Source organism: Larus michahellis, chromosome 6 (genome assembly GCF_964199755.1).
Source record: "Larus michahellis chromosome 6, bLarMic1.1, whole genome shotgun sequence".
Taxonomy (NCBI): domain Eukaryota; kingdom Metazoa; phylum Chordata; class Aves; order Charadriiformes; family Laridae; genus Larus; species Larus michahellis.
Window position 1 is genome coordinate 5,127,841 of NC_133901.1, and position 24,298 is coordinate 5,152,138.

The 24,298-nt window shown below is 47.2% G+C and overlaps 1 long non-coding RNA gene across 1 annotated transcript in view; it reads right to left on the reverse strand.

The window, feature by feature from the left end:
* Nucleotides 1–20,897, reverse strand: part of LOC141745133 (uncharacterized) — a 33,723-nt gene extending 12,826 nt beyond the window's left edge. Inside the window, exon 1 of the long non-coding RNA XR_012587685.1 lies at nucleotides 20,229–20,897. This is a non-coding gene — a long non-coding RNA (uncharacterized LOC141745133). The remainder of the gene's footprint in view (nucleotides 1–20,228) is intronic.
* Between the last annotated feature and the right edge of the window lie 3,401 nt (nucleotides 20,898–24,298).

Genomic DNA, 24,298 nt, shown 5'->3' on the forward strand with positions numbered 1-24,298 from the left:
GGATTGAATGGTTAGAAACACGCACACTGGAGTAGGTACATGTTGACAGGAGCTAATTAGTGCCATAAATACATCCTCCTTCTGAAGATATCTGAACTGGTTAGTGATTTTTCATAGCTAAATGGCTTTGACAGCTTTTTCAAGATAACGAAAATCTGTTTAACCAAGGAGTAAATATGTTTGTGTAGATCTAAGGACAGAAGAGTGAGGATACGTCTTCAAGATGAGCTCCTCCGCAAGCTCAAAACCTGAAAGTTCCAGAACCCATCAAGTAATGAACAATAAAGGAGTAAGTAACAAAAGTAATAATCCATAGAGCAAAATGCTGCATTTCGGCTCTGAAGCAGCCCCAGTGCCCAGCTTGCTGTGCTACTGTACCTGAACACACTTTCTGCTAACACAGGCATTCCCTCCCTCCTTGGGTACCGCACACCGTGACTTTCTCTCCAAATCATTTTCCCCCATCATTGCTTAGCAACTCAGTTCTGCTTATCAATAAATCCAAGCAGTTCATCCTAATGACCATGCTGGGCTTTTCCTTTTCTTTTTTTCCCCCCCCAACTCTTCCCGTGCTGCTTCTTCCAGCGAGGAACAGCAAGCAGTAACGATTTGAAAGCTCTGGGCAAGGACCATGGTATCTGCAGGTCAACCTGTTCCCTGCTCTCCTTGCTGTGAGTGCGGACCTGCAGGACGCTCCTGGGCAACCAGCACGGCTTCCCTGGGCCAAAGCACCCAAAAGGCTCCATCCTCCTGTAAGGCTCTTCCTCCGCATCACTCCATCATCACCTATCTAAACCTTTCTATAATTTTTAAAAATTGCTTGAGCGCTAAATGCCAAAATGCCTTGCTGGTGGAATCGCGGGCTGCAAAATGAGATCACTCTGTCTGATGCTCCCACCCAGCCCCAGGCGCTGGGAGAGCAGCCGCGCAGGACAGGCAGCAGGTCTCCCGCCTCCGAGGAAGGGCTGCGGCATAGACTGACACACAGGGTCCTCCTTTGTTCCATGCTATAGCAGGCGTTAATTAACATGCACATGCAAATTATGCTGGAGAATTGTGTGAGAAGAGACTGTCATCCAAAACAGAAGGAAAAGTAGGAGATGTCTCTAATTACATGCATTTATTCCGTCAAAGTGTGCTCCTGGTCAGCTCATTAACTGCAGAGAGACGCTCAGACTGCAATCTCATATTCAGAGGTTTCGATGTCTCATGCCTTCTTGTGCCAGAGGAATATTTCAGCTCCTGCATCAGTCCCTCTCTTTCACCTTCCTCGTCACCACCGCAATGACAAGTCCCTTTTCATGGTTCGTAGCGTCTTGCCAGATTCATCAGGCAGAAAATTTCCCTTTCTGAGTCACGGTAGAATATCGCAGGCTGCAGAGCTGCCAAAGCCTCCCCTCGCTTCCCAACTTGCTGTTTTACAGTTTTACAAAGTCTTTGTCCCAGCCTGAGGACAGAATTCAGCCCCGTAAACAGCATAAACATCAGGAAACATCTGCCAAACCCTGCTCTTTGAAAGACACAGGCAAATTTATATATACACTGCTGGTCAAAAGTGTGGTATCTGCATGGGCAAAGGCAGGTCATGAGTGCTGTGGCCTCAGCTGCTGAGTTAAGGAGCCCATATGGCAATGCACATCTTATTTAGGTGGCCTGCAGGTGAACATGTGTGGAGTACGCAATCGTGGCTCCAGACAGATCAAACATTGAATTTCAGGATGGATCTAGGGTCCTCCGAAACATGAAGGCACCCTGAAACAGGTCACCTCCACCCTGAAACTCAACTTCTCTGAAGCTCAGAGTTTGCACACAAACCCGTTGCTAAAATTTTACTTTACTGGGACGAACAGATGAAAACAAACAAACCCTACCTATTTTTGAATGACCCTGCCTGAAATCCACAGGGACGCGGTAAATGAAGCCTGGCTTTTCTGGGCGGGATGCTTGTGGCATCGAGCAAGCAAGGGCTACCCCAGCACCGCCGTCCCCTCCAGGTTGTGTGACCCTGCTCCAGGCTGGGCAGCCTCAGCATCACACGGCAGCCTGTGCCGGGATATGCAATAATTGCTCGTTTAATGCAAAACCAGTGGCACACGGCTGATAAAAATTACACTGGGAGCTTCCACACAGCCCAGCATCGCAGGAATTGAGTGATTAAAGCTAGAGATTTCCTTTCTGCAGGTCATCTGGCTCCATTGTGGCATTAAAAGCAGCACATAACATGAAAGGGCGGGTGGGGGGACTCGGCAGCCCAGCCGGGACCCTCAGCAGGACAGTGGCACTCCAACACCAGCAGCTGCTGGTGCTTCCCTGCCCAGCCTTGACCTGCCCCACGCTTCAGTGGGGAGTGATTCTGAGGCAGGATCTGCCTAAGACGTACACGTTGGGGCAAATAACTCGGTTTTCTTGTTTCTGTCAACCTGTAACACCAGCTTCTTGTCTACATCACAGAGGTGTTTTGAGGATGAAGGTAAGAGAAAGGACTCTCAAAGGATACAAGGAGTTTGGTACCCACCTCCCACAGATACTCAAGTATAGCTGGCATCTGGAGACAGAAGTACAGAGGAAAAGAGCTGAAAATAAAGCCATTTTCCCTTTCTCCTTTAAACAGCATCCTCCTTTGTCTTTTCTTCTATTATATTTCTGCATGTGGAACCTAAAGAAGATGGGGAGCAGCACGACATTAAACCCCTGTACGTGCTCACTGTACCTTGCAGCAGTGACCGCATCGTCCCGGCTGGCAGCGAGCCACGGGTCCCAGCCTGTTCCAGGTCACAAACACCAACCCCTGTACAGAGGGAGGCCAAAATCCAGCTAGAAAGCTGCAGCCATTTGGTGAGTAGCTGCAGTTTGTGGTTATTTCAGCTGATAAAATGGTAATCCTCTCAATGGCTGGTCCAAAAATAGGTTACGATTTTGGAGAGAGATGAAAAGCATTTATCCTGCTTCTCGGGTCATTCCCTGCCCCACAGCTTCACTCTGCTTTCCAAAATAACGAGCTTTGCCGGCAAAATATAGCTGCAAATGCTCAGCTGGAAGGTAATTAGGGCAGGAGACAAATATGCGTGGTGGCCGTCGGTCCCCCGCCATCAGGGGCACCTTGGGACAACACATCTTTTAGTGTAAAAATATTATTACTGCAATCTCTCCGATCTGCAGCTTAATGCACTAACGTCTCTCTCAAGCAGAGCGCTGGCAGATGCACAGCAGCTAAATGGATTTCGCAGGCTGCACCAGCCACCCAAACAGCAGCAGGAAAAAGCGGCGCCACGGGACTGGCGGGGAAGCCGGCAGAGCCCAGCCTGGGAGGCTGGAGGCGCGCGGGGAGGGTCGGTGATCGTCAGTCCCTCCATCCTGCACCCTCGGGTGAGGGCAGCACCCCCCCAAGCCAGGAGCTGCCTCCCTCCTTCAGCCTGGGTTCATCTGCTTGACGGCAGACAAGGTATAACACAACTCACAGAATCATAGAATGGTTCGAGTTGGAAGGGACCTTAAAGACCATCCAGTGCCACCCCCTGCCCTGGGCAGGGACACCTCCCACCAGCCCAGGTTGCTCCAAGCCCCGTCCAGCCTGGCCTTGAACACCTCCAGGGATGGGGCAGCCACAGCTTCTCTGGGCAACCGGGACCAGGGGCTCACCACCCTCACATAAAGAATTCCTTCATAAAATATAATCCAAATCTCCCCTCTTTCAGTTTAAAACCATTCCCCCTCGTCCTATGGCTCCCCTCCCTAATCCAGAGTCCCTCCCCATCTCTCCTGGAGCCCCTTTAGGGACTGGAAGGGGCTCTAAGGTCTCCCTGGAGCCTTCTCTTCTCCAGGCTGAACACCCCCGACTCTCTCAGCCTGTCCTCACAGCAGAGGGGCTCCAGCCCTCTGATCATCTTTGTGGCCTCCTCTGGACCCACTCCAACAAGTCCATGTCCTTCTTGCGCTGAGGGCCCCAGAGCTGGACACAGGGCTCCAGGTGGGGTCTCACCAGAGTGGAGAAATGCATTGCCCTGAGGAATTAATTTAAATTCCTGCAAATTGAGCAAACTGCAGCAGGATGAAGAGCATGAAACAAACCCTGAGCACACACGATATTGCGGCATCACAGCATTTCCTACATGTGGAGACCCCAAACGCAGACCTGCCCGCCGGCTGCGCAAGAGCTGGATCCGCGTTTCACCCTTCTTGTTGCCTCAAGCTTGAGGTGGCTCCTCCAGTCCAAGGCCGGAGGATTGCTAAAGGCTTTACAGCAAGCAAAGAGTATCTTAGAGAGACTCTGAAAATATTAGTAACAGCATTATCCAAAAACGTTAAATGCATTAGGTAATTAAATCATACAACGGAGTAATAATAATTTTAAATGTAAGCTGTAAGACAGTGTCATAGTCTGGATTCCCAAGGCAATGCATCTTTTCCAATCTCAAAACAAAACCTTTCTACATATTGTCATCAGCACAGAACTTAAGACTATTCAAAGTTCTGTTAAGAGCCTCCCATATCCCCACCCCACCCCCAAACATCATCCATCGCTTGCATTTTAATTGGGGCCCATCACGACAAAAGGCTGATGCGTTTCACTTCTGATCTTCAGAGCAGGCACGCATTGCTCAGACACCCAATTAAACAGGAAACCTGAAGGCTGCCAATACTTCGGGAGACACTGAAATGCACGGAGGTCAGCGGCGAGGATGATGAGTTACATCCCATGCAAAAAAAGCGAAGCGAGAGCAGGAGCAGCAGCAGAGACCGAGTGACAGTGGGTACAGCACAGTGACACGTGAAACTACGTTTGAGCCAGCGTCAGGGCACTGAGCAGAGAAGACACACTCCTGACTTTAAGCAGCAAACTCTTCCACCCCCTTTTCTCCAATAAAATTGTTTTCTCCAAGACCCGCAAAGGTTACAAGCACACTCATGTTTCAGCGCCAGTCCCTCCGTTGGCAGCTCACCTACCCAAGCACAGAGGGGCCACTTGCCGGCTAAATTTTGAGATCCCTTTGTGAGTCTAATTAAAGCTTTCTTTTTTTTTTTTTTCTTCTTTGATGTGAGCAGCAGAGCTGCTAATTAACTGCCGAAAATTATGCTGAGGATCCAGTATCTGCTGTGCAGCCACCTCAGTGCTCATCAGCTTCCCAGGGTGATTGCAGCATGGGCGGAGCGGCAGCGGAGACACAGAGAAAATGGGGGGCGGGGGGGGGGGGAAATCCAGCAACTTTTGGAAACAGTATTGGCTTGGGAGTGTCTCTAACCTGAACTTTGCAGATGGGAATAAATATATATATATATACACACACAAATATATAAAAATCGGATATCGATAGTAGAGTGCAACCCGAATCCACCAAGCGTTACCCTCTCCGCACCCTCTCCAAATGCAGGGGGATGCAAAGGAAGGGGAACAGATGAGATCTACTATTCATTAAATACTTATAAATTCATTACACACAATTCCATTTTTTGTCTGATTCCCCTGCAACTCTCTTCCTTAAAAATGAATAAGGAGCAAGCAATGTCAGATGCTCTCCCTCTTTGCTAAAAGCACTTTTAGTTCTCCTTCCTCTCTGATGGCCCTGGCGTGGTGAAAGAGGGGAACGCTTGTTTAGATGAAACTTTATATGCCGTGAGCTCCATCCTGTCTGCAAGCAATCCCGAATCCCTGGGACCGGGATACTTTACTTCTGATGCAAGGGACTCTTCAATAACAAGATCCCTGTGGGAGTACAGGAAACACACACCAAATCCCCATGGAATACAGGAAAACGTGCAATGGCAAACGGCCCCTCAAAATGTGCCGCGTTCGTATGATTTGTGTTAATTTCCTGATTTATCATCTCAACTGGGCTTGGTGAGCAGGAGAGGAGAGGGGTCAGGGGTAGCTAATGGCTCATGAAGGGCTGTTGCTTGAGGAGCATTTCGGGAAGAGCTGCAGCCAGGCTGGGGGATGCTTTTAATTAAGCCGTATCCCTAAAAGGCTCTTCTTGATGAAATGCCAGAAGTTGGAGCACTAGTCAATGAAGCAAGCAATTCAGGCAAGATGTACACCGTCTAACCAGTGGAAATTACTTAATGAACTGCCCTTAACTCATCAACAGAGCTACTGAGATATCTGCAAGCAGAACAGATGATTGCAAAAATAATACCGTTTTTTTCTTTTCTCCTGCCTCTGATGACCTCCTGGAAATCCCCGTGCGGCCTCACCTGAAGGACCAGGGCTACCAACAAACCTCCTTCTTGCTCCTCGGAGGCTGCCCCACTGCTGGGCAGGCTGACCCTTGCTGCCAGCGTGAAGCCTTGCCTTCAGGAGATTTGTTCCCTGATGCTTCTTGTGGGTACATTTCACAGGAGCTTCAAAGAACAAAAAAATTAGAAGATTTGACTGCAGCTAATCAAATAATATCTGCCCAAACAGGAACATGACTGCTCCACCACGTCCCTCCGTAACCCCAAAAGAAACCCAGATGCTGCAGATGAATCTCTGCGGTGACACTTCTTGTGGGTCCTTCCTGGGGAACCAGGGCTTCAGGGTGGTCTTCCAAGGCCAAAGAAAGCCTTTTGGCTTAGCTGAAGTTTTTTAAAAACACTACTCATTTGGCTTCAATTCTTGTTGCTGAGCTGCTACATGTTGTTTGTGCTTTGCCCACTAAGTGGAGCTGGGGACTCTCCCATGCTTCCCCTCCCGGGACAGTGCCAACACATTTATTCTGCTCCCTGGATGAAGCAGCAAGGTCATCTGCTGGAAACGTGGCTGCAGCTCACACAGACCCACGCCGGCCCATGGCTCACCCACAGGCAGGCAAGGGCAATACTACCTCGCTTGCTTTCCATCGCAGAAGTTTGAGATCTTTCCCCTTTTCCCATAGAGGACGTGGTTTTGAACCCAACCAGCGTAGCCCTGTGCCAGCGAGCATGTGAATGTCCACGCTTCCAGAGGGTGAGGAGCGCCAGAAGTTCCTGCTTTTAACACTCTCCTGCTTCAGCTTTTTTCCACAAATTCTATTAGTTTACCTTTACAATATCTACAGGTACTGAAAGAAATGTCTATAACACAGAGAATTTTCAGGAGCCTCCTCATAACTTGGTCCTCTATTGTGTTTTTTAAATCTGTTTTGTATAAACCACTTAAAAACACCTATAACATCATATGCCAAGTCAACCACAAAAGTATTCTTATTATCTGCCATGAAGAGCAATTCAACCATTAAAGCAGACTATTTGCTCCGCTACAGTCCACCCAACACCTGTGCCGGTTTATATATTCCCAGAGAGACTTCCCTGGGAATTTGGGAAAGCAGCTGTCAATGAATTCATCCACACACCGCCACCTTTCCTGCTGCCAAAGATCGCGTCAGAAATAACCTCAGAGGAGAACAGAGCGCGTCTCTAGAGAAAATAGAGGACATGGAAATAAAGCAGGATAAAATTACAGCTTTACAAAATTCATTGCCCTACCCTGCAATGGAAAGATAATTAGGAAATTGTTTTTGTACTAATGATTCATAGCTAGCTGGGCAGGAGCTATGTCAGGAACATGACTTTAGTTTAACCTAATCCTGTGGTACCCAAACATGGTTTGCAATATTTTTATGCCCAGGAATCAGATATCCCCAATGCGCTGCCTCTCCCCTCCCCGCCCCTTCTCCCCAAATCGCCGTCTCAGACGAGGGCATTTGGAGATCACCCCCACAACGCGAACCACGGCTAATTGTCCTTAACGTTGTTTGTAACCATGCAGGTTCAAACTGAAATAGTTGGGCTAGTGGGGTGGTTTTCCATGAACCTGATTGTGATCGTTGAGACTCAATTAGTTACCGTATGATCTTCTAATTGGTGAGGCTGGATAAAATCCATAAGATTACTTATACTGAGGCTGGTCCACATGGTGCTCCTACCTGGAACAGACTCTGAAAAAAAAAAAAAAATAACCTCTGATGTTACTGTACATGTTGGATTTTCCTCCTGAATGTCCCCTTTCCGGCAGTCGCGCTTGTAGGAAAAGTTCAAGCCTTTCTATTCAGTTACACCAAACCTTGCCCCATATTAAAGTAATAATTGCATTCAAATTCTGTCAGCGCATCGACAGTGTTGACTGAAATAATAATCTGTAAAACAAGTGCATTTATGCAGCATATATGTCTTACGGCTGCCTCTACAAGGGTTTTCTTTGCAGACAAAATATTTGGTTGACAAAAATTTACAATTCCTCATGGAAACGTTGTCCATGGAAACCATACTATTGGTATGCAAGGAGACAGAATACGTAACCCATCACTGCACAATAACCTGTGGATAAGCAGTATACAGAGTAGATTGGTGTCTAGTTTTTCAGTTTATGAAACAAAGTCTACTTGTTTTTCAGTGATCACTGCGCAGTTACACGGCAAACAATGAGTTCTCTTTATTGTGTAATGAATTTAGAAGTATTTAACGAATAGTAGATTTCATTTTTTTCCCCTTCCTTTGCATCCCAGACTCAAGAATGACCCAATATCTCTTCCAAATTTATAAGGGGGGCATCTTTTTCGATGATGGTCTGGACCAGCAGACCAAACCATAAGGATTGACTTGGAGAAACGCAAGTCCCTCATAAACCACGTCTATCGTAAAATGTAAGAGACATATATTGAATATTATGTACTTAAGTAAACTAAAATGAGAAATATCCTTGTAGTCAGTTCCTTTTAATCTAAGAAAAGGGGAAAAGATTTTACAGCATGGAAAATTTGCTAATATATTGAAACATATTGTCATTATTGCCAGTTATCGCAGGGCTCTTATCAGCACATCCACTTGGTAAACGAATAAACCCTTTCCCGCCGCAGCTCTGGCACAGACGCTAACCGCGGGCTGGGATGATGGAGCAGAGCTCCAGGCAAGGCAGAGGATGCCTGTCCTGCCCGTTGGGGACCCACCAGCAGGCACGCGTCCATCTGGGCAGCACTGCCATCCTTGGAAGCTTCACACAAGACATCCAGGACCACATCCAACTACTAAACCCCTGACCAAAACCACGTCAGGAGCTGGTGTCACACCAATCACTGCTGGGGGGGGGACCGAGAGGGGACCCGCACTGCGGCTCTGCTCTCAGGGCACTGATGGGGCTCTTCACCCTGCGTCAGAGATGCACAAGTATGGTACTGGGTAGGATTTGCCTTTAATGGCTTAATTCAGGGAGTGTCTCACTCCTGAGCAGACTTTACACATTTCTGAGATAAAGCACTTAAATCCCCATGGGAGAGGCACAGTGTATAAACGCGCTGCTGCTGCTGGTGGGCTGCGTTTCGGTGACTACGTGGGAGAAACCTTTACGTGCGCTTCCAAGATACCTGAAGGGGATGCTCCCAGTTAAATCTATGCCTCTTTCACTCATACGCACACGGATGAAACCATAACACCAGTCTAAACTTTCAACGCGAAGTCAGTTCTGTGCCAAGCGACTGAAAAACCCCTTCACTGCACCAATTTCTGAATTGTTTACATGCAGACTGGTGCTACCTTTCCTGGTAGATAGTGTTCCCATAGCAACATTACTTTTATCACATAAGAGGATTCACCAGATTAAAACAGACGCCTTCAGGTAATTAAAATACATGAAATTTCTTTGTTATTTACATTTCTGCTAGCGAGGAGCCACAATACTCGATTCAAACCAGGATGCTGAGGATCCTCGCGACCGAACAAACAAGAAATAAAGCTGTCAGTGTTTGTCTAGTACAAAATGGGGACTTGCCAGCTGCAGGAGGGATTGCACACAAAAAGCCTCCCAGTTTGGAGCATGCGATGCAGAGAGGGGCAGGCTGTGCAACCTGGTATTTGCATTCGGAGCCGGTGCCAGAGGGTTCGGATGAATGGCCTGGTTTATTTTCTAGAGAGGCAGTTTTCAAGAAAAGACATAATGCACTGGATGCGTAAGAGCTTTAACCCTGGCATCTTGGTCTGAATGATTTGAGGGGTGGATTTAAGTGTGGTCACCTGTTTCCCGGGGGATTTCAGCATTTGCCACCTCTGCCTTGCAAGGCATCAAACCTCCCGCTTACTGGAGGCTGTGCAAAACTCGTTCTCCCTGAAATTGCAAAATTTGAGTTCTCATTAGAAGAGCTGAAAGATCCAAACCGGTGCATCAAATCCTTTCCATTTTTGTCCAAAGGGTTTCCATTTTGGATTTTCCTTTGCACTTCCAGAGGGAGGGTGCAGAGCTCGCTCCCAGCTTTCCCCGTGCGATGCTCGTGGCTGCCCCAGCCTGTTGCAGGTGAAGGCAAACGCAGGATTAAGTCTCTCCTGTAAGGTGACAGGGATTGAAGCAGCTCTGGGAGTGCTACCGGTGGAGCGAAGCAAAAAATAGACTTAGTAGGGATCCTGGAAAGCAGTCTTCCTCTGGGCACTGAAGGGCATTTGGCACAGAGAGCAGGTTTCCTTCTGCTGGTTGATGCGGCCGTCAGGTAAGAGCTGGGAGGCTGGAAGCAGATGTTTCTCCTTAGCAAACAGAGAACCCAACCAGTAAAACGACTTTGGCTAGAGGGCTGAATTAAACCGCTCGTTCCCCTCCATGGTGGTAACAGCAAGGACGGGGTCATTCAGAAAGCTGGATTTCAAGCCGCTTCAGTGTGAAGCTGGATTCAACACCACAGCATTTTTGTGTGGCTTCCAGTAAACTGAAGCGCAGAAAGCCCTTCTTGAGTTAAATCTGTCCTCGGTGCATTTTAAGATCTTTGTTTCTAATTAACATTCAATTTGAGTAGCTGCTATGGAAAGATTTCTTGTTTGGAAGTATTGGGAATATTAAATCCAGAGTTGTTCTTAACGGTGTGCCTAACTGCACCACTTCTTATTTACTCCACAGCTAGAGGCTGGAGGAGTGAGGACTCAAGTCACACTGTATAAGAGGTAACTTGGACTTTAGCAGCAGAGACAGTCTGGGCTTCCAGCCTTCTTCATCCCTGCTTTGAGCTCAGGTGATGGCTCAACCCAAGGGTTGAGCATTTGTTGCCTGACCCTTGGCAAGCCTCGACACCGCCCAGCAGCTACCACTGCACAGACCAGTGGTGGATGAAAGCAAAAAGCCATTTAAATGCAGATAGGGGTGGCCTCGTTCTCTTCTCCGAGCTTCTCAACAGTTTCTCATGGAGAAGAGCAGAGCAGCTCAACTTCTCAGAAGTGAGGTTCTCCGTCCCCGCAGTCCACGAAGACCCACCATACGGAGTCACGTTTCAAGCTTCTTTACCAGACATTATAACTAGGAACTTTTTTTCCTCAAGTTATGAAAGAAGAGCTAACTTCTATTGTTCGGTGTTAAACACCGTGTCCAACTTTGCATGACATGGAATTAGAATGAAAACCTGACTATCTAGTGACAGACAGGAGAGGGTGACATTCAGCTAAAAGTACATCAGCCCCTAGAAATCCTGTCTAGCCCCGGAAGGCTGATCTAGTGCTGTCACAGATATTTCTATTGTAAATGGCCCATGAAGCCCATATGTGACACTGCTGTGGCCTCGTGGTGTTCATTTTATTGCCCTGGCATATCTTCAAAAAGATACATTTGTGTTTGGGAAGATGAAATGGAAATAAATTTTAATGAAAAATGAGTACAGAAGTGATTACACAGAAGGAAATTAAACCAGCACTGTTATGTCTGGCAAGTCTCCTCCACCCTTTGAATAAGGTGGTTGTCTCTTGATTTAAAAAAAAAAAAAAACCACAAAGACCTGGAAGACAGGACAGCATCCACAAAACAAAGCTATAACTCCAGCCAACATCCTTCACTCATCTGGAAAAAAAATGTTGATTTTGGGTTATTCGGAGCACGTTTAAATGCTACCATGGAGCTTTAATGATGCTGACGCTGCAGACTAGCCCAGTGGGCTACTCAGCAGCTGCTTGCAAGGCCCTTGGGTTTGCACTGACCGGTGACCTCTTTATGGTGAATCTATCTATTCCTCATTCCAGCCTGGGCTGCAGACTAAACCTAACACCAAAGCGAATGACTCACAGGAAAAGATGGCAGCCTACAGGCTCAGATGACCACCTGAAAATGGTTTTGAATTCATAAACCATTTCTAAATGAACAGGAAGGAATATGACACTCTGTTTGGAGGACGATAAGGATGCCAGGAGCTGCATGTTCGGTTCCTCACTGCCCTAAGACCTTTGGCTCATCCATAAATCCTCTGAGCAGGCTCTGATGACTTTTCAGTCTGTTACAGCAGCATTACACGAGCCTAATACCCAGTAGCTCCAACCTGTAATTATCGCCAAAATACAGACTTTGAGCACAGGACGCTCACAGACTCACAACAAGTGTTTGATCTCTGCTCTGGAGGGTAAATTAACCAGCTGACTTTGCGCAGAAGACGCCATATGTGTCCACATGGCAGTGATGACCTGACCACAGAGGCAGTAGCCCAGCAAGGGGCACTAACCAGCCTCCGAGCTGTAACCTGTGAACCCCTTCCAGTTGTTACTAAAACGTTAAATCTACCTAAGGACTCAAATTTACCAATCTTTACAGTGCAGACCTTACCTGCTTGGAGATACTTGGATTAAAACTGCAAACTGCTTATTTTCTAGACATTAAACTTTAGTATAAAATTGCAAACCCCATTGTGAAAACTACCCATTTGATACAATAGCTGAGCAGCACGCACTAATGCCGCTGGCACACGTTCCTGCCAGGCTACACCTAATCATTCCACACTGAGCTGCGGCACAACTACAAAAGCAGGAATTAAGAGAGCTGTTGTAGATCGTAAGTATGTTCAGCTGGGAATTTACTGAGAACGGCGGCCATAAAACGTACGGTTGTCAGAGCACTTGGAAGAGGAGGTGCCTGGACTCTGGTGGCCCTCCAGCGACACATTACTGCTGCCTAAGTGGTCTTTGGACTTCAGCACACTTTGCCCTAAGCATCGCTCCCAGCCCAGTCACTGGCTTCATTTCTGCTTCGACAAAGGGCAGATGCAGAATCATAGAATCATTTAGGTTGGGCCTTTAAGATCATCAAGTCCACCCATGAAGTCCAACCACGGCCAAGTCCACCAGCTTCAGTGTGGCTTCGAGTCATAAAACAACGAGACGCAGCTACCTGAAAGGTTCCTGTCTAGTCCAAGACCTCCTCCAGGTTCTCTGCAGCCACTAAGAGATGGTAGCACTTCCTGAGGACAATGCATCTCACCTGCTACAGCCATCTGCCTTACGCTGGCATGAACTCCAGCAATTCCCACAGAAATATCTTGGGTCAAACATGAGTCATGGAGTGATTCAGGTACCTAAACATAAGTGTCTAGTGACTCAGCTCTTAATTGATTGTACCGGTCATAGCTTATCTGGGTAAATGTTAACGTGAAGGTCATTTTGAATTAAATGAAACATCTTTTTAAGGATGGTTGCTAGCTTTGGTGCTTCCCTATAGATTTTTCTTGTTTTGGAAAATGTAGTGGCAACATACAGTATCTTTGAAACAAAGCCTGACTCATTTATCCGTACAAACATGACAATCAGAGGCAGAGGGTTAAAACAGAGTGGTTTCTTAGTCTGCCTTAGCATTTCCCTTGAGCTCAGGCATGGCCCCTTTGTTCCTGTTATCCTGCCTCTCGTGCTCGTGGTCTGTGTGACTCCGTGCTCTCCTCTTGACTCCCTGCACAACAGCTGCCTTATTTCAATCCATTTTCAAATCAGGCAGTTTCTCACCTTCCCTAACAAGGGAGACTGTTCCCTACCTGGAAAGAGATGTCCATTGTAAGGCAAACAACAGTGGAGAGGAAACCCCAAGTTATCCTGAGGTTATCTTACAGCAAGCAACATCACTGGCAGGAGGCAAAACATCACGCAGGGGTTCCGAACATATTACAAGCATTTTTTTTAATATTTTTTTCCTAGTTAATAAATTTGGATCCAGACCATCAATGCCCCAATTCTGAAAGAAGTCCGTATAAACAACAGTTCAACAGCGTCTTTGCTGAGAGACAGCTAATTTCATGCTTCATCAGAAAGAACACATTTCACTCCCAAGAATAATTTTAATCTTGTTCCTAATTCACATACATTAACACTCAGAAGTGATTAGAGTGGCACAACATGAAGTAATCAACTTTAAGCACTGTACATAATGCTCAGCAGTTTCTGCCCAAGGCGGAACATAACATCAAAAAATTTGTTAACAGGGTTGCCCTTTTGAAACTATCTGTAGATTTTCTGTTGACAAAAATATTTCCTTTATCCCCATGGTATTTGCCCAATGTATTCCCTGGAACACCAAAAGAAAGAGGACAATCAAGAGGCTGCCTTCATAATCCTTCATACACAACTTACGGCTTGTATGAGGCGCTCTCAGCCTTTTTCGCTTGGCTTTTTGACTCATCTGAACTAATTTACTTTGGGTCAAATCCAGAAGCCTTTATTGAGGCAAAGATTTACTGCCTCCAAATGGCCAAATGCTGAAAGAATCTTTAGTTCCCCGTAAGCAAACCACCAATTCAATCAGGCTACCTCTCTGCTAATAGATTAATTATGCTTGGGACCATTCTCTTGGATATTGGCCAGCTGGCACAGGATGACCCGTGTCCATAACGCTTAACTCTCTAAACCAGCAAAACAAAAAGGTTGTGAGCAAATTGCCTACGGGAAGGGTCTCTGACCCACACTGACTTCTGCCCCGTGCCCAGGGAGTGCTGCCTGGCACAGGCCAAAAACGTGCCATGGATGGCTCCAGCATCTGAATGGTATCAAAGACTGACCTCCTGCACCATGGAACATGACTCCACACTTGAACGCAAGCATAAATATAGCCTCAAAGTCCAACCTGGGTCTACACTGGTTGCTAGATTTGCATAGTCCTTAATCAGGGAAACTATCATTGAATCTAAACACAAAGAGTGAGACAAGGCTTCAGAGTTTAACCCAAAGAGTGTAATAATTGCCAATCTCGGAAGCTTGAACTTGCTAAGTTTTTCAGTTATAATACCGTCTTGACTCAGTTGATAGGAAAACCTGATTAATTCTTGTATGATCCACCACGTTACTTTATTTATTCACTTAATCCCTCATGGATAAGAGTGAGAGAAAGCATGAACAGAATAGGATTAATTGACACTGACTATTGACAAAACAGTGCTGTGAAATAATCCATCTGATTCAATATGTTCGGTATTGAACATATTGCTGCCCCTGGGCAGCAGCAAGGGAGATCTGGGCTTTGGCTGCCTTTGCGCCGCACAGAAACCATGGCGTGATGCCTTGCTCTGCTTGCCTCCTCCTCCTCGGGCACGGCTCTTGCGTAAGGAATGACTAATGCCACATCCAATTTTTTTAATGTGGCTTTGCATTCTTTATACTGCACTTTTATACTTGAGTCCGAACAGGGCGAACCTGTGCTGAAGAGATGAGAAGGACAGCCAAAGCTAGAGGGACTCTTGGGCTCACCACCAGCTTCTTGCTGGTGGCTCAGAAGTCATCCTCCCTGAAGGGCACCACAGTCCTGTTCAAGAAAGCACCTTTAATTTAAGCCATTTATTTAAAAGTATTCACCGCTTGCTCTAGCGTCTGCTCCCTTCAGAGATCTCACAACAACACCAAGGGGAGGGTTAAACACGGACCCAGAGCTGCGCTTCACAACGTAACTTCTATTTAGCACCATTCCTCTGGTTCTCATCTTACCCATCTAGCCCATCAGTTCTCTGGGCCAAGCACTACGTTAAAGCATATCCCAAAACCTCTGAAGATGGCTTTTCTTCTCTATTGCTTGAAGTTCTTAAAAAAACCCCATGACATAACTTCCATTGTCCGTGTGATACGGGCAGTATTGTATCATCTGCATTTCACGTTCAGGGGAAGAGAGGTAGAGAGCACCGATATGCTCAAGGAAATGCTATCAAATTAAATGGAGCAATGGGGAAAAAAAGAAAAAAAAAGAGCAGGATTGAACAGGGATGGGGAGTAAAGCAATTGCATTAGTCAAGGAAGACAGACTTTTTTCTGATTTTTTTAGTGCACTCAATAAAAAAAGGTAACTGCAAGGAGACAGTGTGGATGAGCGATGGGTTACCAACTTAGCAATATGTCCAGATGAAAATCTGTATCATTTTCTTTTGCTCTCAAGAGCTGTGATGGACAAGCTCAATGTTCACATCTTTGCTCTGTTAAACGAAGCCAGCTGGATTTGGCTTGCTCCTCCTTTGCCTTGAGCTTTCAGGAAGGAACAGGGTAAATCCCCATGAGGTTTCACAGCAGAGTGTGCAACCAGACTCAGAGCTGCCAGTCTCTCCCCAAACACCCCACGGCCAGGTCAGTACCACCCAAGGGAATGGTCATAGAATGGTTAGAGTTGGAAGGGACCTTAAAGATCACCTAGTTCCAACCCCCCTACCATGGGCAGGGACACCTCCCACCAGACCACGTTGCTCAAAGCCCCATCCAGCCTGGCCTTGAACCCCTCCAGGGATGGGGCACAATCACCTGAAGTCACTGTCTGATCACCTGAAGCCACCGTCTGTACCTCTGCGAACAAGGTGGAGTCCCACCAACATCAGGCTCCAGGCCCACAGTCAGGGGCTGCTGTTCTGCCCGTGGGACAGGAGACCAGTGATCTCTTTCTAATACAGAAACGTTCCCTTGAAAAAACACGGCTGGCAGAAACCACAGAGGAAGGTGAGTGTTAAAGGTCCGGGCAAGAAAAAGCAAGATGAAGCTGTTACTCCATAATACAAAACCTGAAAGTGGGACAAAGCACATCCCAGCGCTCTGCTGTTACACAGTGCAAATAAACTGTTTCTGCAAAAGGAACAGTTTGTTTGTGGTTTTTTTTTTCCCAGCCAAAAGAAAAACAGGGCAGGGACTAATTAAATTCAGTGTTCTTCAGCAATAGCAGGCTAACGTCTCACGTTCCGATGTCATTTCAATCATTTGAAAACAAAAGTGAAACCTTTGACAAGTACCTTGCTTTTCTTGTAAATGTTTTAAAGCCCAGAGGGTCTCAGTACGTCGGTATCAAGCCACAAGCGTTACTGAGTTCATCTCCAAAAGCCTCCTGGGACTAATGCAGTAAAAGGTAAAATCATAATTATAAAGACGGTGGAACAGACCTGAAGGTCTGGACCTCAGAAGCTGTGTGCGTCCCCACAGCGTTGGCCCTTCACTTGTTCCTTGCTGATACCGGTACAAGAAACACGCCGGTTACTTTTTGCTGCTGGAGGAAGCGTGGTACCCCCCCACCGGCCGCGGGCAGGGAACGGATATGTTAGCTTGGGGAAAAGCAAGCAGAGATTTTCAAACGCTATTTAATCACATTCACTAAGCAATGTGGCGATTTAACTCTGTGTTTGGATTTATTTCTTTATTCCTCCAATCTATACTTACTGCTTCTCTTTCCTTAATTTCTGCCTGCTATTTGGCTGAAGTTTACTCTCTCTGGACGGGGGATCAGCCTCCCGGGGATGAGTGAGGCAGTGGGAAATGTGCATCCAGATCTGGGTCAAGATATTGCATGCTCAAAGGCTTGGGGAGGTTTCATACAAACACAGCATTTTTAGGGTGTATTTTGCACGCACGGGTTGGACCTGCCCTCCCCTTAGCTCATCCGCTGGGTGCTCAGGCGAGAGTTCAGGAACGGCATTCATTAAATATTAAAAAAAGAAAAGAAACTGTGCAAGATGCTGGAAATGCTGCACCTGGGAGGGGAAGAAAAGACCGAACCAAGACTGTTTTGCCCAGAAGCAATTTACCACTGACTAACACATGTTTGGGTTTTTTTAATTTTATGAATTTGCTTCTTGCCATTAAGCACTACTTGCACTGCTAAAATTGACTTCTTTATGCCAGCTCCTCCTGTAATCTGTGACCTCCTTCCTCCCAGAGAAACAAAGCCGTGGTGGATAAAAGCACTGCGGATCTACTAGATAATTGAAATCATCACAGAAAGTGGTGTTATACACTCTAGACTTTGCCTTGAGAGCATCAGAGGCACTCATATTTACAACATTTAAAAAAAAAAAAAAGAGTGAGTTTTTTAAAAAAAAAAAAAATTTACATCTTGGACTAGATTTGTGCCTTTTGATTTTAAAACACAGGTCAACCCTTGCTCACGATGGTGCTGGGCTGGCACAACGACACAGTTTTCCTCCTACAGTTACAAATGGATCACAGCTCCCGTCTGGGAAGATTCCTTTTTTTTATTTAAAAAAAAGAAAAAAAAAAGTGCAAACCTGAGCCATTTCTTGAGGCGTATTTGACGATGGCAATATCTACCCCCTCAGAAGGCAGCTGAGCTGTAGCCCTTCCCGCAGCACATTTCGTGCAGACCACAAAAGGGAACATTTGCTTACAAAGCAATTGTTTTAAAGCCAACTCCTGACTTCTTAATTTATGGAATATTTGTTCCCCTTGACTGAAGCTTCAGCAGTCTTTCCCTGCCAGAGCTAATATTTTAAATCGTGTATTTTAACATCATTTGCATAACGTTTCCAAAACATGTTATCACTATCCGTGGCCTCCTGTTTTACATCCTGCCTAATCCCAAGGTCAAGGAACTCAATAGGAGCCCCTTGATTTTTCTGGGCTTTGGACAAGAATTTACAGACCCAACAAGAGATTCTGCCAGCGATGTGCTGCATTCGCCACGGGCTCTTGCCTCTCTCCTGCGTACGCTGGACGCTTGACAGCAGGACCGCGCTTGGTTTGTTTTTATTCACTCCGTGCCATGTATTTTAAACTTTCATCCCTGCTCAAAAAAGCCAACAATTATGCTTGCGGCATTCTTTTGTAAGATCTTTCACAGCTACAATAAAGTCTTCAGTCAAAACCTAAGTAACGGCTAAAATTAGTCTTTTCCGAAACATTCTTTTCTACAGGAATAAAGGTGTTATGGAGAAGAATGTCTACAAGCACAACAGCCTTTCTGCTCAAAAAGCTACAGGAAATTATGCAAGCAGGAGTCACTCGCCTGTGAGCCTCAGAAGCAGAGACACACCAAGAGGGATCCTGACCCAAAGCTTGGTGGCATTAATGGAAATGCTCCATCTGGCTCTTCTGAGCCAAAGCCCATCCTGGCTCAGAGCAAGAGGGTCTCATACTGACCCTGCTCTGTCAAACCCAACGGGGTCTTCTGCACCCTTCTACACACCCTGGGCTTCCTCACCCTGCTTACCCTCAGGGCTTTTGGACAAGAGTGCATGTGCGTTTCCCATTATATCTTTGCTAAGGCGGGCCAAAGTGGAAAAGCAAGAAGAACATGGCCATTTTGCTTCCAACCAACATCGCTTCCATGCAGGCACTTATCTTTCAGTATCGTCAGCATGAAAAAGATTGGTTTTGCTGCATGTCTACTGTCCACACAGTCCAACAGCAGTATTTACCAAGATGCCAGATTGACTTATTTCAGTTTTATGAGGTGCCCTGTTGCAACCTCTTCTATAAATAACACAGTTTTTAATTAAGAATCTATAAGCAGCTGGTTGACAAGAAGAGTTGCCACCAGTGGCAGGTGTGTATGAAGCTAGTTTGTATACAACATTACGCAATGACAATTGACCCCTTGGATGTATTATTCAATGGTTCTACTCTGCCCTTGTGCTCCCTCCACGTAAGAGTCCCTCGGTATTTCAGTTCAGGATGGGAAGAAGGCTGAGACCATTCCCCATCAGCAACCAAAGGGTCCCTGTTTGACAACCAACCTGACGGCAATTCTGCTTCTATGTTGGTGTACAGAATTTGTTTTTCATCAGTGATAGTTTTGGGGCAGCTCATCCAGGAGTTGCCTTCTGAGTCACATCCCACCTCCCGTACTGGAAGGTGCCCAGCCCAAAGGAAAGCACAGCGCTCCCTGGGCGCCTTTTGTTCAGTAGGGTCTCTAGCCTGTTAGAGGCAATTTTTCCAGCAGAGGATTATTGAGACTGAGTTGCATCATCCATGGGATGCAGTAATCTGACATGATTTAGAGGATGTGAAGGAGAAAACAGCACCCAGCTGAAAGAGCACGGAAAATTATGGCGCGAGTGGACAAAAATACATCGAACAAACTGGAAACCAACAGCAACACCGGGGACAAAAACAAATAAAAAATAAAAATCCTCCTTACACTCTCAATAAAACAGCTGTGGGAAGCTTTGTTTTTCACTTGGTTTTCCCTACGTTTCTGACTGCCATCCTCTTTTAACACTTATAAAGAAAATAAGTTTTATAGATAGCACTTTTGCACCAAGACATTTAGAACAGAAGAGACTTGTTGCAAGCCCTCACAGGCGCATACTAACCATGCCGCTGGACGAGGGGGACTCTCCACACCCTGCTGGGATGGCACCAGGCTGCAGTTGCACACAGGGAGGTTTCCTCTGCTGCTTCCCCAGGACCGGTTGTCCCCTGCACGCTGCTCCCGAGGTGGCATCTACAGCTACCTGCTGATGGAGCGAGGTGCAGCCGAGGCAGCCAGCTACGAAGGATAATCAGGCCATTGCTTTCATGTGTGTCTCCTATTTAAGTGCTGATCAGGCCAAATCCTGTTTCACTGGCTTGATTGGGAAAATTGCAGGGGTATTTGAAAATTGCAGGCCAGAGCTCTTGGTCTTGCACACAGCGTGTTTGCTTTTTCCCCCGATGCTGCCTGGAAATACCCCCACGCCCTTGCTGCAGAAAGCTGACGAGGGTTTTGTTAGCAGAGAACTCTTTTTTTCCCAGCCCTTTAAATTGAGCAGGAAGACGTTTTAAATTTCTCTGCCTCGCCACAAATCTGATGATAGTTCGCACCTCTTATATCAGCTGCCCCGTACTGATGGCGTTTGCCCAGCACAGCCCGTGGTGGGGGGTGCGTGGGAGTGCTGTAGAAGGCGGTGGACCCTCCACCGGGGTGAATCAGCCCAGCCGAGCTGACTCGCGAGGCCCGTCGGCTGATTCCTGCCAGCTGAGCCTCTGCCTTCGCCTCCTGTGACTCATCCTTCTCCGAATTAAACAAAAAGCCCCCAAACTGCAGGCTGAGTCACATCTGCTTTGAAGGTGGGAGTGGGGTGGCTTTTGGCTCCGGAGGGAGTGCCGGGGAGGAGGTTGTCTCTGCGGCAGCGAACCTCCAGTCAGAGCTCTAAAAATAATAGCGGGAGGAACAAGAAAGGTCTCGGAGAACAAGACCCCCCCTTTCAGCCACCTCCCATAATGGCCCTTCAATCCGCTTCTGCAGGGGCAAGGGGGGACGGTGGATGTGTGATGCAGGGGACGACCGAGTTCCTGAGGACTGTCATTACACAGGATTAAAATGCACAGCTCTGCAGTTACAATTTGACAGAAAATTACAACCTCTACAAGGGAAAATGTTGGGAAAGGGCACCGATAAAGCAGAACAAGCAGGGCAAATCCAGCTCTGCTTCAAGCGCGTAGGGCTCCGCTGCTGGATTTGGCTGCTTGGCACCCACTGACAGCTATGCATTACCCAGCGGTCCTTCCTACCAGAGGCAAAAATCACAAATTTCCTTAGAGACAGCATGGCTCTGGCTCTAGATTTCTGCTTTGGTGTTGGGTATGAATTTATTCCCTCCCCACAGATGTCCGCTGCTTCTCCTGTGGAGAGGAGCCGGCGACGGGTCCCCCAGCTGGGCACAGCCTGCCAGGGCCATCGCTCCCCTCCCGCTCTCCCCCGTCCCCTGCTGCCTGCCTTCAAAATCATTAATTATCATAGGGAAGAACACCTCTAACTGCACAATGTCAAAGGACTCTTCAATTTAAATACTCGTTTGTTTTCGTCCATCCAGAGTCGAGCTGCTGCGCTGCTGTGCAGTGAGATCGACTGGTAGTATTCCTCTTGTGAATACGCTCAGACTCGGAAATACTCAAACAATCCACTGCCAGCAGGAAATAATATCTTATAAGTCATGGAAAGCCCATAAAACGTGGAGGATAGACTCAGATAAGTGCTACGAAGAGGGCCTTGGGAGGGTGGGTAGGGGCTGTCGTCGGTTATCTTTGAGGAACCCGTTAGGCTGAACATGCCTAAATTTCCTGCTGCCTAATTTCTGTTAGGCATTTCCAAGTAGGACTAAACCATCCATCAGGAGACTGGGTTTGCTCAGATGTTGCTTTAATATTCAATTTATTCAGAGTAATTTAGCTTCATTTGGGGAGTTGCAAATGAACTGTTACTTGCTCTGTGTCAACAAAACACTAGGGTTTCTTGCTTAAAAAAAAAAAAAGAAAGAAAGGAAAACACACATCTTGTCAAGCCAGCGTTCCTTGTTCACCATCCCCCTCTCCAAAGACCAGCTGATGAAGAGCCACCTGGGAGAAGTCACCCAGCAGCGGCCGGTGATGCTCCACAGCAACTGTGTTGAAGCGTAACGCACCTCCACGCTAGGGCCCAGCAGGAAAAGGGAAATTACTCTGCTAAACAGCTCTTTCCAGAGCGGAAAGAGTGAAACGCCCAGTAAACCGCATCCTCCTACATCCCCTCCTGGGTGCTGCAACACCAGGAACCTCACAGAAACCCCAGGACCAACTGGTTTTTTGGTCTGGTCTTGTGTCCACACACGAGAGGACACAAATTGCCTGCAGGCGTGCACCTCTAGAATGTATTTCAGGAACTGATGTTGTTGGGTACGGCGTGCCCCGTGCGCAGCACAGAGCACCAGGCAGCTCATACTCCCCGGTGACCGGGAAAGGGAAGTGGGAATTCAAGCTGGGTGAAGCCTGTTTATACATACGTTAGTCAGCAGGGTGGGAGGGAGGGTCAAATAACTGTTAGACACTATAATATGTGCTATCCTACAGCAAAATTTCATTATGCGTAACTCTCCTTACTCTTATCTGTGCAATAAAAACACCCCAGGAAAATCCATAATGGCAAAATTAGCAGCCAAGTCGCCATTCGGATCTCGCACGAGGAATAATCCCGTACCAGCACAACAAAGTCGTCAGTAGAAGACCTATTTTAATTTCTCCTCAAAGCGCAGATCTGCTATGAGAAGGGCATTGGTTTCAATCCCTTCGGCCGCCGTCGGTGCTGCTGTTCCTCGCTGTGGGGCTGCGTCTGTGCGGGCAGCGGGGAGCAGTGAAAGCCGGGCAGGTACCCGCTGTCCCCTGGGGTGACCGGTGGCACCGCACCGGAGCAGCTTGTGGCTCAGCAGCAACCGGTTGCTGTTCCCAGGAAGCGCTGAGCAGCTTTGACTCCCGTCCCTCAGCTTGATGCTTCCCAGTGGGAAGGACTCAGTGGCCAGCCCCAGTTATCCGGGCTGCAGAAAAGCCAGTGTTGCACCCACCAGCTCCTTGAAATCCACCGGCACAGAGGGAATGGCAATAAGAAACTGGGATTAAAACCATTTTTATTAGGCCGTTGGGAAAATAACGGAGCATTAACGTTTTTTTAATTGCTTGTGATAGTGCCTATGTAAGAGATGATGACGAGCGCTGAGCAGAGGGCTTTTCCTCCTTCCCTTTGTAGCGCTGCACGGTTCCTCTGCTGCTTAGGTTTGTTTGCTTGCTTTCTCGTGCTCCCGTATGGTTAAAAACCACCTGCCATTAGCTTTGCCCACCCTGCCAAGCCCCCAGCATGTGCCGTGTGTCCTGAGCCTGGTTGGGGCACCTGGGGTCCCTGTTGTCCCCAGAGGAGCTGTGGCACATCTCCTTTCCCTGCAGCGAGGCAGCGAGCCCACAGCCCTGGCTTGTTGTTTGATGCAGGTCATCAAAACGCAGTTCAAATATTGTATTTTTCACAGGCAAAATCAAACACCGTACCCAAACATGAAGAGTGTGGATGAGGGTGACTGTACCCCGTGGGTCCAGGACATAAATGCCATCTCCAGCGATGGGCGGTGAGGACCACCGAAGGCTTACATCCCCCTCGAGGAGCTGGAGAGGGGATGGAAGGAGGAGTTTTCCCTTGCTTACAGGGATAATTTTATAACCAGCAGTTGTATAAGCCGTGAGAAACATGATTGAATCATATGCTTGGGAGTCCTTGCTAATCTCTGTTCCCATAAATCAAGAAGGTAAATACAGATCAGTTATTGCCCAGGTTTATCAGGGTATATTTGAGCAGAAGCCGGGCTGTCGATGCTTTATGTGGGCAGCGAGGACGCAACCCCCCTAGCATTAATCTGGTTTGTCTAATTGATGTGTTTGTTTCTCTTTTGCTGACTGGATACATTAAGAAATTACTCATTCACTCCTCCTGGTTTTTAATTGAAATTTATTTTACTGTACCCCAAAGCAGGAAACCAAGCATTTTCCCGTGGGCTCTGCACAGAGAAGATGGCACCAGCTCTTCTCCAGCCCTCGTTCCAGCTCCGCTCAGCGCTGCTTTCGTGAGACTGAAAACATCACCTCAGATTAGGTAAACCTTTTCATA